Genomic DNA, 15,282 nt, shown 5'->3' on the forward strand with positions numbered 1-15,282 from the left:
AGAGGAATATCCTAATTCTAAAACAAAAATGTGCCTATATTTGTGAGGATTATTCAGAAAAGCCTTTGGCTTAGGGAAAACACTGACCTAGCAAGAAATGGAAGAAGGAAGCCAGGATACTCAACTCTTGTGTTTCCTCCATCTTCTCTAGCAAGAAATCAAATCTTCCAGTAGAGGAGGTAGGATAAACATTGTAAAATCAAATTAACATCCTGGCAGATGAGGCCATAGTAAATTACTACCTGGGCAATTTAAATGTCTCCAAATTTCCAGGCCCAGAAAGATTTTATTGCAAGAATATAAAAGAACAGGTAGTTAATCATAGAGATTAAAGTGGGACAAAAATCCCAAGTTTAAGAAATGGGAAAAATTATGGATTGAAGAATGTAATGTTGATTTCCAGCAAAATTCTAGAATGTACCAGAGGACAGATCATTTGTAAGCGCATAAGAGTTTGTTTCTAGTTATGATGAAAACAAATTTATTTCTGTTTTCCATAAAGCCACAGAACAAGAGAAGTCTTTTGATCCTTTTATCTTTATTTCAGCCAAGCATTTGAATATGCATATGGAAAAATTAAGGAGACTACAGTCTGGATACTAGTTCACAGTAGTTGATTGACTCATATATATCAAATTATTTGAAACACTTCATGCTCTTCTCCTTCCAGATTGCTATATAGATCATTGGTGAAAAGTAGCCTGCAGGTACATGTTCCAAGATGTGCCACAGGACATCCATGTCTATATCTATATCACCTATATGTTCTTCCATCAATGGCTTGAATGTAAACAGAGAGTACTTATGCAATGTAACACCAAACTGGAACCGACGACAGAATTTGAATGCAAAGTGGTCCTAAAATATGAAGTCATTAAGTTCTTTAACTTATCATCAGACATTCTGTTTGAGAGTCTATTATGTACCACTCGTAGTTATAAGCACATGAATAGAAATATAAAAAAAGCCAACCCAGCCCTTAGGATGCTCAAAGTTTAGAGAGAGAGGGACAGAGGGCCTTGAAAAGAGAAAACACAAGTGACAAAGTGGAGTGGGTAACCATTCCCTTCTCCACGGGATCGTCCCAACTCAGGGATTGAACCTGGGTCTCCTGAATTGCAGGAAGATTTTTACCTTCTAAGCCACCAGGAAATCACCCACAAAGTGGTGTAGCAGGAAAGCAATGGTGCTGTGCGAACCCAGAGGAGCATGTGCCTATCTCTGCCTGGGGCACAAGGAGCCAGTGACTAAACGGGCACTGAAACGTGAAACCTGAGTTCTGAGTTCTGTTCACAGGGCAGACGAATGAATTTAGCAAGCTCGCAAATGCTCACACAGGCAGAGTTGATTTTAAAGGATAGAAATACAAAGCTCTCAGCATAGACACTGAAAGGGAGTGAAGTGCCCTGCAAAAGGTGGGGATTATAGCAGTTATATCTTTACTAGAATTTGTACATTTTTGGTTGGCTTGTAATATGTCATTTTTGACCAATCAGTTTGAAGATTACAGTACCTAATTTGACATTTTTATGGCTTTTTTTTGAATCCCAGCTTTTCAGTTTTTTCACACTGAGGTGTCAGCCTGCAACCTTTTTCCTTCACCCCAGGCAAATGTTTAAGGATCAGATGTATGTTAAAGAGTTAATGGTACCCCTGATGTTTTCTCCTTGATATGTTAGACAGCAGTTAATGATTGTCTAGTCCTGGGTCTGAATGTTTTATGACGTACTAGACCAGGGAGCCATTCCTCTGAATGCTTGGAAACTGGAACAGAGTTTAACTTTAGGTTAAAAAGTGAGATGATTACTTGAGAAGAAAAAAATTGAGACTAAAATTTTAAAAAGGAGCCGAGGTCTCAGAGTCACATACTGTCTAGCAATTTCTGTCTCAATATCACCAAGGAAGTCAGTATCCAGGCAGGTGATGCTAAGAAAGACCAAGAGAGAGAGTTGAGAGGAGGAAAGCTTACAAGGAAAAGTCCTCAGGGGTCAAAGTTGAAACAGTTTAAAAGATTATCAATAATTTATTTTCTTGGAGACTTAAAAAAATATCCTATCACTTTCAGAACTCTTAATAGAAACACTGAGCCTGGATTAAAGGAGAGAATAAGGGGAAGCCCTTGATACACATTTTGGCCCTTTCTGTCCCTAGCTCTCCACAGAAAATAGCCAGGTGCAGTAAGATGATTATAATGTTTTATTATTATACCTTCAAACTGAGGGGGAACCTCACACCGTTGAAAGCACCTTCTTACCTTCCTCACACCACAAAAGAAGAATGCAGTTGTCTTTTCATAAAAACTCATCCACAAAAACATTTTAGGTCTATAAAACATGCCTAAACAATAAAGCAAAGCTAAAAGGTTTTCTTTTGTTTTTAGATCTTTTTTTCTCCCTTTTCTCTTATCTTGTGTGAACACAACCCTCACTAGAGGAAGAAAACATTGCAAAAATAAAGTTATTCTTTAAATTTTTTTAGTAAATAGCCTTAAAGTTGAAGAAAAAATATTTTCATGACTATATTTTGCTTTCATTAAGTGGAAAAAAAATGTAATTTCAAACAACCAGGGAAGAAGATCTAAAAATATATATAGAGAGATAAATCACAGTAACTGAATTATCATTTTCAGAAATCCAAGTGCAGACACACGTGTGTGTGTGCATGTACACACACACACACACACACACACACACACACCCTTCCAGAAACACGTATTTGGTCCTTAACAATCCAGTCACATCAACTAACAACAGCCTGCTTTTCAGGAGGAGTTCTAAAAGACATGGTTATACAGATGAAAAGAGTCCCCATACTTATTTTTTAACAGTCTCATTTTTCTTTGAAAGCTCTCTGCTGTTTCTTTGAAAGCAGAGAATCTCAAGTTGCCTAGGTAACAGAAGAGTTCACCAGAGTAGCAACAGGTAAGTTCAAAATCAATCTGCACTCCAACTGAAGTGGTGAAGAAGCTGGAGATGCTGTGGCAATTCAGGACAAATGACTGTTTATGTAGAGAGATTAACCTATTCCAATGTAAACTAAATTAGTCCACACAAACCTCTTTGGATAGAAATAACCCAGTCAGTTTAAGCAAAATTTACTTCATTTGTTGAACTGCAATTCAACTGTATGACTGAAAATGGATTACAAAGCACCAGCATCTGCTAAGTTTGTGTAAAACACAAGCTAACCAGGACCATATTCAGTTCAGTTCAGTTCACTCGCTCAGTAGTATCTGACTATTTGCAACCCCATGGACTGCAGCACCCTAGGCTTCCCTGTCCATCACCAGCTCCTAGAGCTTACTCAAACTCATGTCCATCGAGTTGGTGATGCCATTCAACCATCTCATCCTCTGTTGTCCCCTTCTCCTCCCACCTTCTATCTTTCCCGGCATCAGGTCTTTTCCAATGAGTCAGTTCTTCACTTCAGGAGGCTAGTGATGGGACCAGTAAAGAGTCTCTTGATGAAAGTGAAAGAGGAGAGTGAAAAAGTTGGCTTAAAGCTCAACATTCAGAAAACAAAGATCATGGCATCTGGTCCCATCACTTCATAGAAAATGGAGAAACAGTGGAAACAGTGACAGACTTTATTTTTTTGGGCTCTAAAATCACTGCAGATGATGACTGCAGCCATGAAATTAAAAGACATTAACTCCTTGAAAGAAAAGACAACCTAGACAGCATATTAAAAAGCAGAGACATTACTTTGCCAACAAAGGTCCGTCTAGTGAAGGTTATGTTTTTTCCATTGGTCATGTATGAGTGTGAGAGTTGGACTGTGAAGAAAGCTGAGAACCAAGAATTGATACTTTTGAACTGTGGTGTTCGAGAAGACTCTTGAGAGTCCTTTGGACTGCAAGGAGATCCAACCAGCCAATCCTAAAGGAAATCAGCCCTGAATATTCATCAGAAGAACTGATGTTGAAGCTGAAACTCCAATACTTTGGCCACCTGATGTGAACAGCTGACTCTTTTGAAAAGACCCTGATGCTAGGAAAGACTGAAGGTGAGAGGAGAAGGGGACAACAGAGAATGAGATGGTTAGATGGAATCACCAACTCAATGGACATGAGTTTGAGTAAACTCCGGGAGTTGGTTATGGACAAGGAGGCCTGGCATGCTGCAAAGAGTTGGACATGATGAGCAAAGAGTTGGACACGACTGAGTGACTGAACTGAACTGATGGGACCAGATGCCATGATCTTATTTTTCTGAATGTTGAGCTTTAAGCCAATTTTTTCACTCTCCTCTTTTACTTGCATCAAGAAAAGGTCTTTAGTTCTTCTTCACTTTCTGCCATAAGGGTGGTGTCATCTGCACATATGAGGTTATTGATATGTCTCCTGGCAATCTTGATTCCAGCTTGTGCTTCTTCCAGCCAAGCATTTCTCACGATGTACTCTGCATAAAAGTTAAATAAGCAGGGTGACAATATACAGCCTTGACGTACTCCTTTTCCTATTTGGAACCAGTCTGTTGTTCCATGTCCAGTTCTAACTGTTGCTTCCTGACCCGCATACAGATTTCTCAAGAGGCAGGTAAGGTGATCTGGTATTTCCATCAATTTTAGAATTTTCCACAGTTTATTGTGATCCACACAGTCAAAGGCTTCAGCATAGTCAACAAAGCAAAAATAGGTGTTTTCCTGGAACTCTCTTGCTTTTTCGATGATCCAGCGGATGTTGGCAACTTGATCTCTGGTTCCTTTCCTTTTCTAAAACCAGCTTGAACATCCGGAATTTCACGGTTCATGTATTGCTGAAGCCTGGCTTGGAGAATTTTGAGCATTACTTTACTAGCGTGTGAGATGAGTGCAACTGTGTGGTAGTTTGAGCATTCTTTGGCATTGCCTTTCTTTGGGATTGGAATGAAAACTGACCTTTTCCAGTCCTGTGGCCACTGCTGAGTTTTCCAACTTTGCTGGCATATTGAGTGCAGCACTTTCACAGTATCATCATTTAGGATTTGAAATAGCTCAACTGGAATTCCATCACCTCTGCTAGCTTTGTTCGTAGTGATGCTTTCTAAGGCCCACTTGACTTCACATTCCAGGATGTCTGGCTCTAGGTGAGTGATCATGCCATCGTAATCATCTGGGTCATGAAGATCTTTTTTGCATAGTGCTTCTGTGTATTCTTGCCACCTTTTCTTAACATCTTCTGTTTCATAGGTCCATACCATTGCTGTCCTTTATTGTGCCCATCTTTGCATGAAATGTTCCCTTGGTATCTCTAATTTTCTTGAAGAGATCTCTAGTTTTTCCCATTCTATTGTGTTCCTCTATGTCTTTGCACTGGTCCCTAAGGAAGGCTTTCTTGTCTCTCCTTGCTATTCTTTGGAACTCTGCATTCAAATAGGCATATCTTTCCTTTTCTCCTTTCCTTTTTGCTTCCCTTCTTTCACAACTATTTGTAAGGCCTCCTCAGACAGCCATTTTGCTTTCTTGCATTTCTTTTTCTTAGGGATGGTCTTGATCCCTGTCTCCTGTACAATGTCATGAACCTCCATCCACAATTCATCAGTCACTCTGTCTATCAGATTTAATCACTTGAATCTATTTCTCACTTCCACTGTTAATCATAAGGGATTTGATTTAGGTCATACCTGAATGGTCTAGTGGTTTTCCCTACTTTCTTCAGAGTTCATGATCTGAGCCACAGTCAGCTCCCAGTCTTGTTTTTGCTGACTGTATAGAGCTTCTCCATCTTTGACTGTAAAGAATATAATCAATCTGATTTCGGTGTTGACCATCTGGTGATGTCCATGTGTAGAGTCATCTCTTATGTTGTTGGAAGAGGGTGTTTGCTATGACCAGTGTGTTCTCTTGGCAAAACTCTATTAGCCTTTGCCCTGCTTCATTCTGTACTTCAAGGCTAAATTTGCCTGTTACTCCAGGTGTTTCTTGACTTACTATTTTTGCATTCCAGTCGCCTATAATGAAAAGGACATCTTTTTTTGGGTGTTAGTTCTAGAAGGTCTTTTAGGTCTTCATAGAACCATTCAACTTCAGCTTCTTCAGCATTACTGGTCAGGGCATAGACTTGGACTACCATGATATTGAATGGTTTGCCTTGGAAACAAACAGAGATCATTCTGTTGTTTTTGAGGTTGCATCCAAGTACTGCATTTGGGACTCTCTTGTTGACTATGATGGCTACTCCATGTCTTCTAAGGGATTCTTGCCCACAGTAGTAGATATAATGATCATCTGAGTTAAATTCACCTATTCCAGTCAATTTTAACTCGCTGATTCCTAAAATGTTGACGTTCACTCTTGCCATCCCCTATTTGACCACTTCAAATTTGCCTTGATTCTTATGCAGTATTGCTCTTTACAGTATCAGACCTTGCTTCTATCACCAGTTACATCCACAACTGGGTGTTCTTTTTCTTTGGCTCTGTCTCTTCATTCTTTCTGGAGTGTTTCTCTACTGATCTATTACACTTAAGTAAATAGTTATGGAGTACATCATGAGAAACGCTGGACTGGAAGAAGCACAAGCGGGAATCAAGATTGCCGGGAGAAATATCAACAACCTCAGATATGCAGATGACACCACCCTTATGGCAGAAAGTGAAGAGGAACTAAAAAGCCTCTTGATGAAAGTGAAAGTGGAGAGTGAAAAAGTTGGCTTCAAGCTCAACATTCAGAAAATGAAGATCATGGCATCCGGTCCCATCACTTCATGGGAAATAGATGGGGAAACAGTGGAAACAGTGTCAGACTTTATTTTTTTGGGCTCCAAAATCACTGCAGATGGTGACTGCAGCCATGAAATTAAAAGACGCTTACTCCTTGGAAGGAAAGTTATGACCAACCTAGATAGTATATTCAAAAGCAGAGATGTTACTTTGCCAACAAAGGTTCATCTAGTCAAGGCTATGGTTTTTCCTGTGGTCATGTATGGATGTGAGAGTTGGACTGTGAAGAAAGCTGAACGCCAAAGAACTGATGCTTTTGAACTCTGATGTTGGAGAAGACTCTTGAGAGTCCCTTGGACTGCAAGGAGATCCAACCAGCCCATTCTGAAGGAGATCAGCCCTGGGATTTCTTTGGAAGGAATGATGCTAAAGCTGAAACTCCAATACTTTGGCCACCTCATGCGAAGAGTTGACTCATTGGAATAGACTCTGATGCTGGGAGGGATTGGGGGCAGGAGGAGAAGGGGACGACAGAGGATGAGATGGCTGGATGGCATCACTGACTCGATGGACATGAGTCTGAGTGAACTCCAGGAGTTGGTAATGGACAGGGAGGCCTGGCGTGCTGCGATTCATGGGGTCGCAAAGAGTCAGACACGACTGAGCAACTGAACTGAACTGAACTGAAATAGTTATGGATAACTGAAATATTTACCTAAAGAGCTGTTATTTACTGCTAGACTTTTTATTCTTTTGATAAATTTCAACTCTAAAATAGATAAAAGTAGGAAGAGAATTTGGTAGATGTGGCCAAGGAATGAGATGATTATTCTTCAGCCAGATAATATGTATTTAAAATTAGTCATATTGAATGATATTCTGCAACAATGACATAACTATCATGTAGACTGCTAACAATATTGCCGAATTTATGCCAGGCTTAAAACAAACTGGTGAAAAGATAAGTGTAGGGGAGCAAAACTTCCCACTCCCAAATATCTCTGGTATATTATCTTAAAGTGGTTATTTTCTCAGAGACAACAGATTTGGGAAGGGTTCTAAAAAACATGGAGAAGCTGCTCTTTTGTAAGAAACATTAATACATGTAAAGGAAATTTCCATTTCAAGGGTGTCTCTCTCTCTGCCCCTGGAAGAGGAGAAAGGCCAAATCTCTGTGAAACTCTTACCTGTGGAGAAGGCTCAATCTACATCATAATCCACCTTTTTTGTTTGTTTGTTTTTAACCTTGCCTGCTTTTCCTGGTAACCTCCCATAACCAACTTACCCCACCCTCAACATTGGTTGTCTTTAACTGAGGGTTGTATTTAAAGTAAGGACTTCAGCCATCTTGGCGAATTACTCAGCTTTCCTGTCTCCCATGTATACATGTTATTAAACTTTGGTTTGATTTCCTCCTGCTAATCTGTCTCATTTCAGTTTAATTCTTAGGCAAGCCAGAAGAACTCAGAACATTAAAAGAAAATGTCTCCCTTCTTGACAACTGGTGAAAAAAATGAGATGCTACTTTGCTGGTTGGACACTACTCTGTCCCAGTTAAGCTGCTGCAGTTAAAAGATGCTGGGATCCTTGACAAAAGCTAAGAATTCTTACCACTTCACTCAAGTCTCCCAGATCTCTGTCTTCAGATTCTGTTGGAAAGGAGATGACAATATTGCAGGGAGGAAGCCAATTCTTTCTCCATGCTGGAAACTTGTTTCCTTGACTTGTTTTTATTATTACAATCATACACACTGGCTTGCCTGGAGGACCCTGTCCCTCTGCTTGACTGTAAACTAGAGTGCCTTTGTTCAGCTCTAGGAGAGATAGTTTGTCCCTGCCCACCCGTGAATAGAAGAGATTAATACACCCCTTCTGAAGGCTGGTCTTCCCTGGTGGCCCAGTCAGCAAAGAGTCTGCCTGCAATGCAGGAGAGCCAGGTTCAATCCCTGGGTCAGGAAGATTCCCTGGAGAAGGAAATAGCAACCCACTCCAGTATTCTTGCCTGGAAAATCCCATGGACAGAGGAGCCTGGTAGGCTACAGTCCATGGGGTCACAGAGAGTCAGACAGGACTGAGTGATAAACATTCACTCTGAAGGCTGGATATCCCCTGGGAGATGTTTTACAAGACTGAAGACCCTTTCACTTTACTTCCCCACTGCACCTCCCTCCCTTTTCTGTCTTTTGTCTTTAGTTCCTCATTGCTTCTTTCTCTCTGATCTATAAAAGAACCTGATATCCAGACCCAAAGAAGATGGTTATTTTGAGGCACTAGCCTGCCATCTTATCTTCTCGGTCTGCCAGCTCCTGGATTAAAGTCTCTCCTTGCCTCAACACCTCGTCTCTTGGATTCACTAACCTACTGTGTGTGGCGAGCAGAGTAAGCTTGGACCTGGTAACAACAAGAGCATTCCTCTTTTAAAAATTAGATTAGCAGGATAAAATATCTGTAGCTCCTTGGACTCAGCAACTCTTGGTTTGAAATTTGGTTTTCCTCCCAGAGATGGTCACTGTTTTTCTTTCTCTCTGTCTTTTGGTCTTTTATCATAAGAAGAAACACCATTAGGTTTTCCTTTTTTCTTGTTCTATATCTTGAGAACTTGGCTTGTTAACTAGTGACAATACTCTGTCTGGTCTCTGCTGTCTGGAAGCTGCACATGTTGGAGTGCAGTCAGTCAAACAGACTGGTATTCCAAGCAATCTCTTTGCTCGTGCCAGCTCTAAGGAGATTTTGTCACAAGGGGCCCAGTCCTTATGTTTGTTGCTTTGTTAATGATTCAACAAAGTCCTTTGCTTTCTCAGATTATTTTGGGGAGTGACTTTTCTAGATCTTGTGAGGGCTGCATGCTTTGCACTGTTGTGGGGACATTTCTTATGTCTTACTGGTTTAAGTCACTATTTAGATCCTACTCGTCAGTGACTAGATGATGGATCCTCTGGGTTGCTTATTTGAACTTGACTTGTCAAGGACAAATACAAATCTTAAGTGTCTTTATAAATATTAGTAAATATAGTTTAGCCATCTGAACAGATGACCTTGATTTTTTTTTTCCCTCCATCTGCCAAAAACCTGATTTGAATTCAACCCCTTTTGCAACTGGTGGGTTCTGTATTATTGTATCTGATTCACAGCTGAAATTTTGAAATGTGGCAAGGGGGTCTTTGTTCGAGTCTGTATTTTTGTGTATTATAGATGTGTGGTGTTTTTCACGCTCAGATGATGGAATTGCCAAATTTAATTTGTAAAAGAGTTCTATTTAGTTGACCTAAAGAAAGCTAAGAATTCATACAAATTTTCAGAAATAATGGGAACACAAATGATCCTTCACCAAAGAATGTTCAAACTACTACACAATTGCACTCATCTCATATGCCAGTAAAGTAATGCTCAAAATTCTCCAAGCCAGGCTTCAGCAATACGTGAGCTGTGAACTTCCAGATGTTCAAGCTGGTTTTAGAAAAGGCAGAGGAACCAGAGATCAAATTGCCAACATCAGCTGGATCATCAAAAAAGCAAGAGAGTTCCAGAAAAACATCTATTTCTGCTTGATTGACTATGCCAAAGCCTTTGATTGTGTGGATTACAATAAACTGTGGAAAATTCTGAAAGAGATAGGAATACCAGATCATTTGACCTGCCTCTTGAGAAACCTATATGCAGGTCAGGAAGCAACAGTTAGAAATAGACATAGAACAACAGACTGGTTTCAAATAGGAAAAGGAGTACGTCAAGGCTGTATATTGTCACTCTGCTTATTTAACTTATATGCAGAGTACATCATGAGAAACGCTGGACTGGAAGAAGCACAAGCTGGAATCAAGATTGCCAGGAGAAATATCAATAACCTCAGATATGCAGATGACACCACCTTTATGGCAGAAAGTGAAGAGGAACTAAAAAGCTTCTTGATGAAAGTGAAAGAGGAGAGTGAAAAAGTTGGTTAAAGCTCAACATTCAGAAAACGAAGATCATGGCATCTGGTCCCATCACTTCATGGGAAATAGATGGGGAAACAGTGGAAACAGTGTCAGACTTTATTTTGGGGGGCTCCAAAATCACTGCAGATGGTGACTGCAGCCATGAAATTAAGAGACGCTTACTCCTTGGAAGGAAAGTTATGACCAACCTAGACAGCATATGGAAAAGCAGAGACATTACTTTGCCAACCAAGGTCTGTCTAGTCAAGGCTATTGTTTTTCCAGTGGCATGTATGGATGTGAGAGTTGGACTGTGAAAAAAGCTGAGCGCTGGATAATTGATGCTTTTGAACTGTGGTGTTGGAGAAGACTCTTGAGAATTCCTTGGACTGCAAAGAGATCCAACCAGTCCATTCTAAAGGAGATCAATCCTGGGTGTTCTTTGGAAGAAATGATCTAAAGCTGAAACTCCAATACTTTGGCTACCTCATGCAAAGAGTTGACTCATTGGAAAAGACTCTGATGCTGGGAGGGATTGGGGGTAGGAGGAGAAGGGGACGACAGAGGATGAGATGGCTGGATGGCATCACCGACTCGATGGTTGTGATTTTGAGTGAACTCCGGGAGTTGGTGATGGACAGGGAGCCCTGGCGTGCTGCAATTCATGGGGTCGCAAAGAGTCAGACATGACTGAGTGACTGAACTGAACTGAGGATCTTGTTGGTAGGAAACTTCCTCATATCATTTGTATTAGAGAGAAGATATGCAGGAGGAAAAGGGAGAGTTCAGGGGATTCCTGTAGCTCCAAAGTCTTTCTGTTATTGCTAGCACTTGAAGGGATTAGGGAAAAGAGAGCTACTTGAGGAGATAGATTCTCTGACTTCAGCCTTTTTATTGATTAAATGGGGGAAGAGGTGACTAGATGGTATGTAAGACTTTTTCCAGTTTCAAAATACAGGTTCAGGTCAAAGGGCAATGTGGAATTATAGACCTCAGGCCACCATGAGAAACTCACAATCAAGAGAGTACCACAGCCTGCAATTAGGGCAGAACTATTCCCACATCTGGATAAGAGGCCAAGAGCAGAAGAACCAGAAGAGAAGTTACTACATATGGTTACCAATAACAGCTGGTAGCACAGTAGGGGTGTGTCCAAAAGGCTATCAGATGGGTGTGTGTGTGAAATATATATAGAGAATGAGTTTTCTGATATCCTTTCCGCCAACCAGTTAAAAATGAAAAAATTCTCTAGAACCAGGGATGTTAGTTAGGACTCATCTATTTCACTCCCTCTTCCACCTGAAATTGACAACCATTTCTAAGTGATCTCTTAACCGCCTGGCACCTCAGTTTTCTTCAAGAATAAAGTGAGAATAATGCATTTAATTGATATTTGTGATTATGGAGGAAATGGACTTGAACGAATGAAATACAATTAGAATGATGGTAATCTTTTTTAAGGTGACCTTATTCTCAATTAACTGTATTGTTCTTACAAAATATAAAACGTAGAAGGATGTTTTCCCTCTACACTTGGCTGTGGGTGCTAGATAGGAAGATTTCTACAAAAAACAAAATGAAAACCCCACACAAAAATTCTTGAAGCATTGATACTAAGTAGACATTTACTGTTTTTGAAAATTTTAATAGCTTCTACAGTCATGATTTATGCCATTTGCAAGGTCAAGCAACCAATGAAAATGACAGAGGAGGAAGTGAAATGTTGCAGAGTGCTCATTCTTTTCCTTCCTTTTCCTGCTAGCTGTATTCCTGTTAATATCTGTTAACATATATGTTTAATATGAATATCACTTCAGGGTTTTCTAACAAAAAATACAAGAAGTGACATTTTTCAACATAGCCTAGTGCAGTTGTTAAATCGTGAACTCTTGAGTCTGGCAAGTTCAACTCTTGGCTCTGAATTTCCTGGTTGTGTGACCTTAGGCAAGTTAATTAATCTCTCTCTGTCTTGGCTTCCTGATTAATACAACAGAAGTAATAATTGATCTACCTAATGGGGTTGTTGTTAGGATTTAAGAAATTAAAACATGAAAAGGACTTAGAATTGTATCTAGCCTACACTCAAAACTCAATAAATATTAGCTATCATTATCACTACCCTTTTCGTCCTTCTGTATTTCTATTCCCTGCTTGCTTTTTTACATTAATATCTTCTAATTGCCCTACAGAGGACTAGGGCTGGTGACAGGATAAAAGAGAATACTTTGATGTCTTAAGATTTGTGTCTCAATTATCTTTCTTATAATTGTAAAAATTGTTGATACTTTTTCAGGAAACAGAGGAAAATGACAGGACAAAGCCCACCTCCGCATGTGCGTGTCCTCACACACCCACCCCTGTGGAGAAAAATGAAAACTAATGGGGCTAGAAGAGAAAAGAGCAAGACATTATCTTCAAATATCATTTAGGGAATTGAAGAATAATACAGTTTAATAATAATATTTTACATGAACAAATTTCCCTTCTTTTGAGTAGAAGCTTAATGTGCTTAATTTGGTTTTCATTTATATTAATCATTTCTTATCTATATTAAAGCACTTATCACATTGTATTGCAATTTATCTATTTATACGTCTATCTCTCCTACTAGACCATGAAATCCTTGAAGACAGAGGCTTAGTATTATTCATCTTTCTGGCCTCAAGGCTAATATAGTGCCCTTGGAAAATAACAGCTACTCAATATTTGGTGACCAAACAAATGAATGAAATTCTCAATCACATTGTTGGTTTAATGAATTCCTATTATAGATAGTTCAAGTTATACATGCTTAAAGCAAGCCTATAAAAAAACTCTACATGAGCAATTTAAGCAGTAAAGTTGCAATAATCCACAAAAGAGTAATTTTTAAAAAGTCAAGTCACAGACTTTTGAATAGCAAACTTTCTGGTAGTCCAAATTTTGGTGCTTGAAAGTTTTTGTGTCAAACTGACCATGCCATTCAGAGCTAACACTCCTCTCTTCTTGGGCCAGCTTAGATGGTAACAGCTTGAATTTTTTACTCCTCCTCTGCTTCCCACCCTCAAGACATACCCTGTTTGCAGTGCTCTAACTGATGGCTCAGAGAAGGCGATAGCACCCCACTCCAGTACTCTTGCCTGGAAAACCCCATGGACGGAGGAGCCTGGTGGGCTGCAGTCCATGGGGTCACTGAGGGTCAGACACCACTGAGAGACTTCACTTTCACTTTTCAGTTTCATGCATTGGAGAAGGAAATGGCAACCCACTCCAGTGATCTTGCCTAGAGAATCCCAGGGACGGGGGAGCCTGGTGGGCTGCCGTCTGTGGGGTCGCACAGAGTCGGACACAACTGAAGCGACTTAGCAGCAGCAGCAGCAGCAACTGATGGCTCAGTGTCACCCTCTCCCTGGTCCTAAGCAGAATATAAAGATCCAGTCTTAGAAGAGATGCCTTAGGAACAGGATCAGTTTGAACCCAGTTCTTTTTCTTCATCTACCTAGACAAGGTCTGTTTATTTACCTTGTTGTCCTGTATTTCTAGACAGTCTACACCCCTGACCTGTGTCTCTAATCTCTGATCTCCCAGAGAAATGGCCTGGGCTCTATTTGCTGTAGGATTGGATTTACTTCTCAGATTATAAAATAATCCAATGATTACACTGGACAAGCATTAAAGAGTCAAACAGATGAGAAACAGTGAGGACTAGAAAATTATGGTGACTTCTCCTAAGGGAACTGTGCAAACCAGTGTCAGGGGGAGAGCTAGGTGTCTAGGTCTAAAGTTTTTTCATTATATCATGGAGAACTGGTTATCCTGTCCATAGCAATCCCAAGACTGGCGACCCTATATTCTCACCTGGCTAACAGAGCTTGTCCTGAGTAATGTCTTGCCATGATTCCAGACTGAGCAGAACTTTCATATCACCCCACTCTTCTGTTTTTTTCTCAACAGTTGGACCTTTTCTCTTCTTTCCTTTCTGTATATTCTTTTGAAGACTCTGCACTGACAAATCCACTACCAGCTTCCTATAAATGGTCATCCAATGTATAACTAAGAGATGCAATCTTTTGACAAATATTTGAGAGCCTGTCATGGACAAAGTTCCAATTTAATTTATTAAAGAGAATTCCAATGAGACAGTATATCTTCTTATTTATCTCTGAGATTTTTACATTAACTTGGATGACTTGGCTGGTTTGGGGCTTTAATATTACAAATCTCAACTTCTGACATTAAATACATAATTTATCGATAGCTATCTTGACCTACTATTTACCTACAGCTCTGCATTTCAAAACACATATTATGACATATTAGTCTGTTATGAAGTCAATTTAATGGGTTTAATACATTTTTAATAAAAAATGGAATAGAAAAGAAGGGAAAAATAGAATATGTCATGCATGTAAGGCTCAACATTCCTTTGTAAAATTTTAAAGTAAATACATATAAATATATAACAGCCCACCAGAATCTTCTGTCCAATGAGACTTTTCAGGCAAGAACACTGGAGTGGGTTGCCATTTCCTTCTCCAGGGGATCTTCCAGACCCAGGGATCAAACCTGCATTTCCTGTATCTCCTACACTGCAGGCATATTCTTTGCCTGCTGAGCTATCAGAAAAGTCCCATAATATGCATACACACACACACATATATAAATAAATAACATGTGTATATATTATGTCTATATATATCTAACTACTATGTAGTATGTGTTTTATTACAGGTCATGATCAAAAA

The 15,282-nt window shown here is 39.7% G+C and overlaps 1 long non-coding RNA gene across 1 annotated transcript; it reads left to right on the forward strand.

Moving 5' to 3' along the window:
• The first annotated feature begins 8,670 nt into the window (after positions 1-8,670).
• Positions 8,671-13,027, forward strand: LOC123334045. Its single transcript, XR_006551791.2, has 2 exons — positions 8,671-9,035; positions 12,852-13,027. It is a non-coding gene; the product is annotated as an uncharacterized LOC123334045 (long non-coding RNA).
• Positions 13,028-15,282: the final 2,255 nt, after the last annotated feature.

Source organism: Bubalus bubalis, chromosome 1 (assembly GCF_019923935.1).
Source record: "Bubalus bubalis isolate 160015118507 breed Murrah chromosome 1, NDDB_SH_1, whole genome shotgun sequence".
Classification (NCBI taxonomy): domain Eukaryota; kingdom Metazoa; phylum Chordata; class Mammalia; order Artiodactyla; family Bovidae; genus Bubalus; species Bubalus bubalis.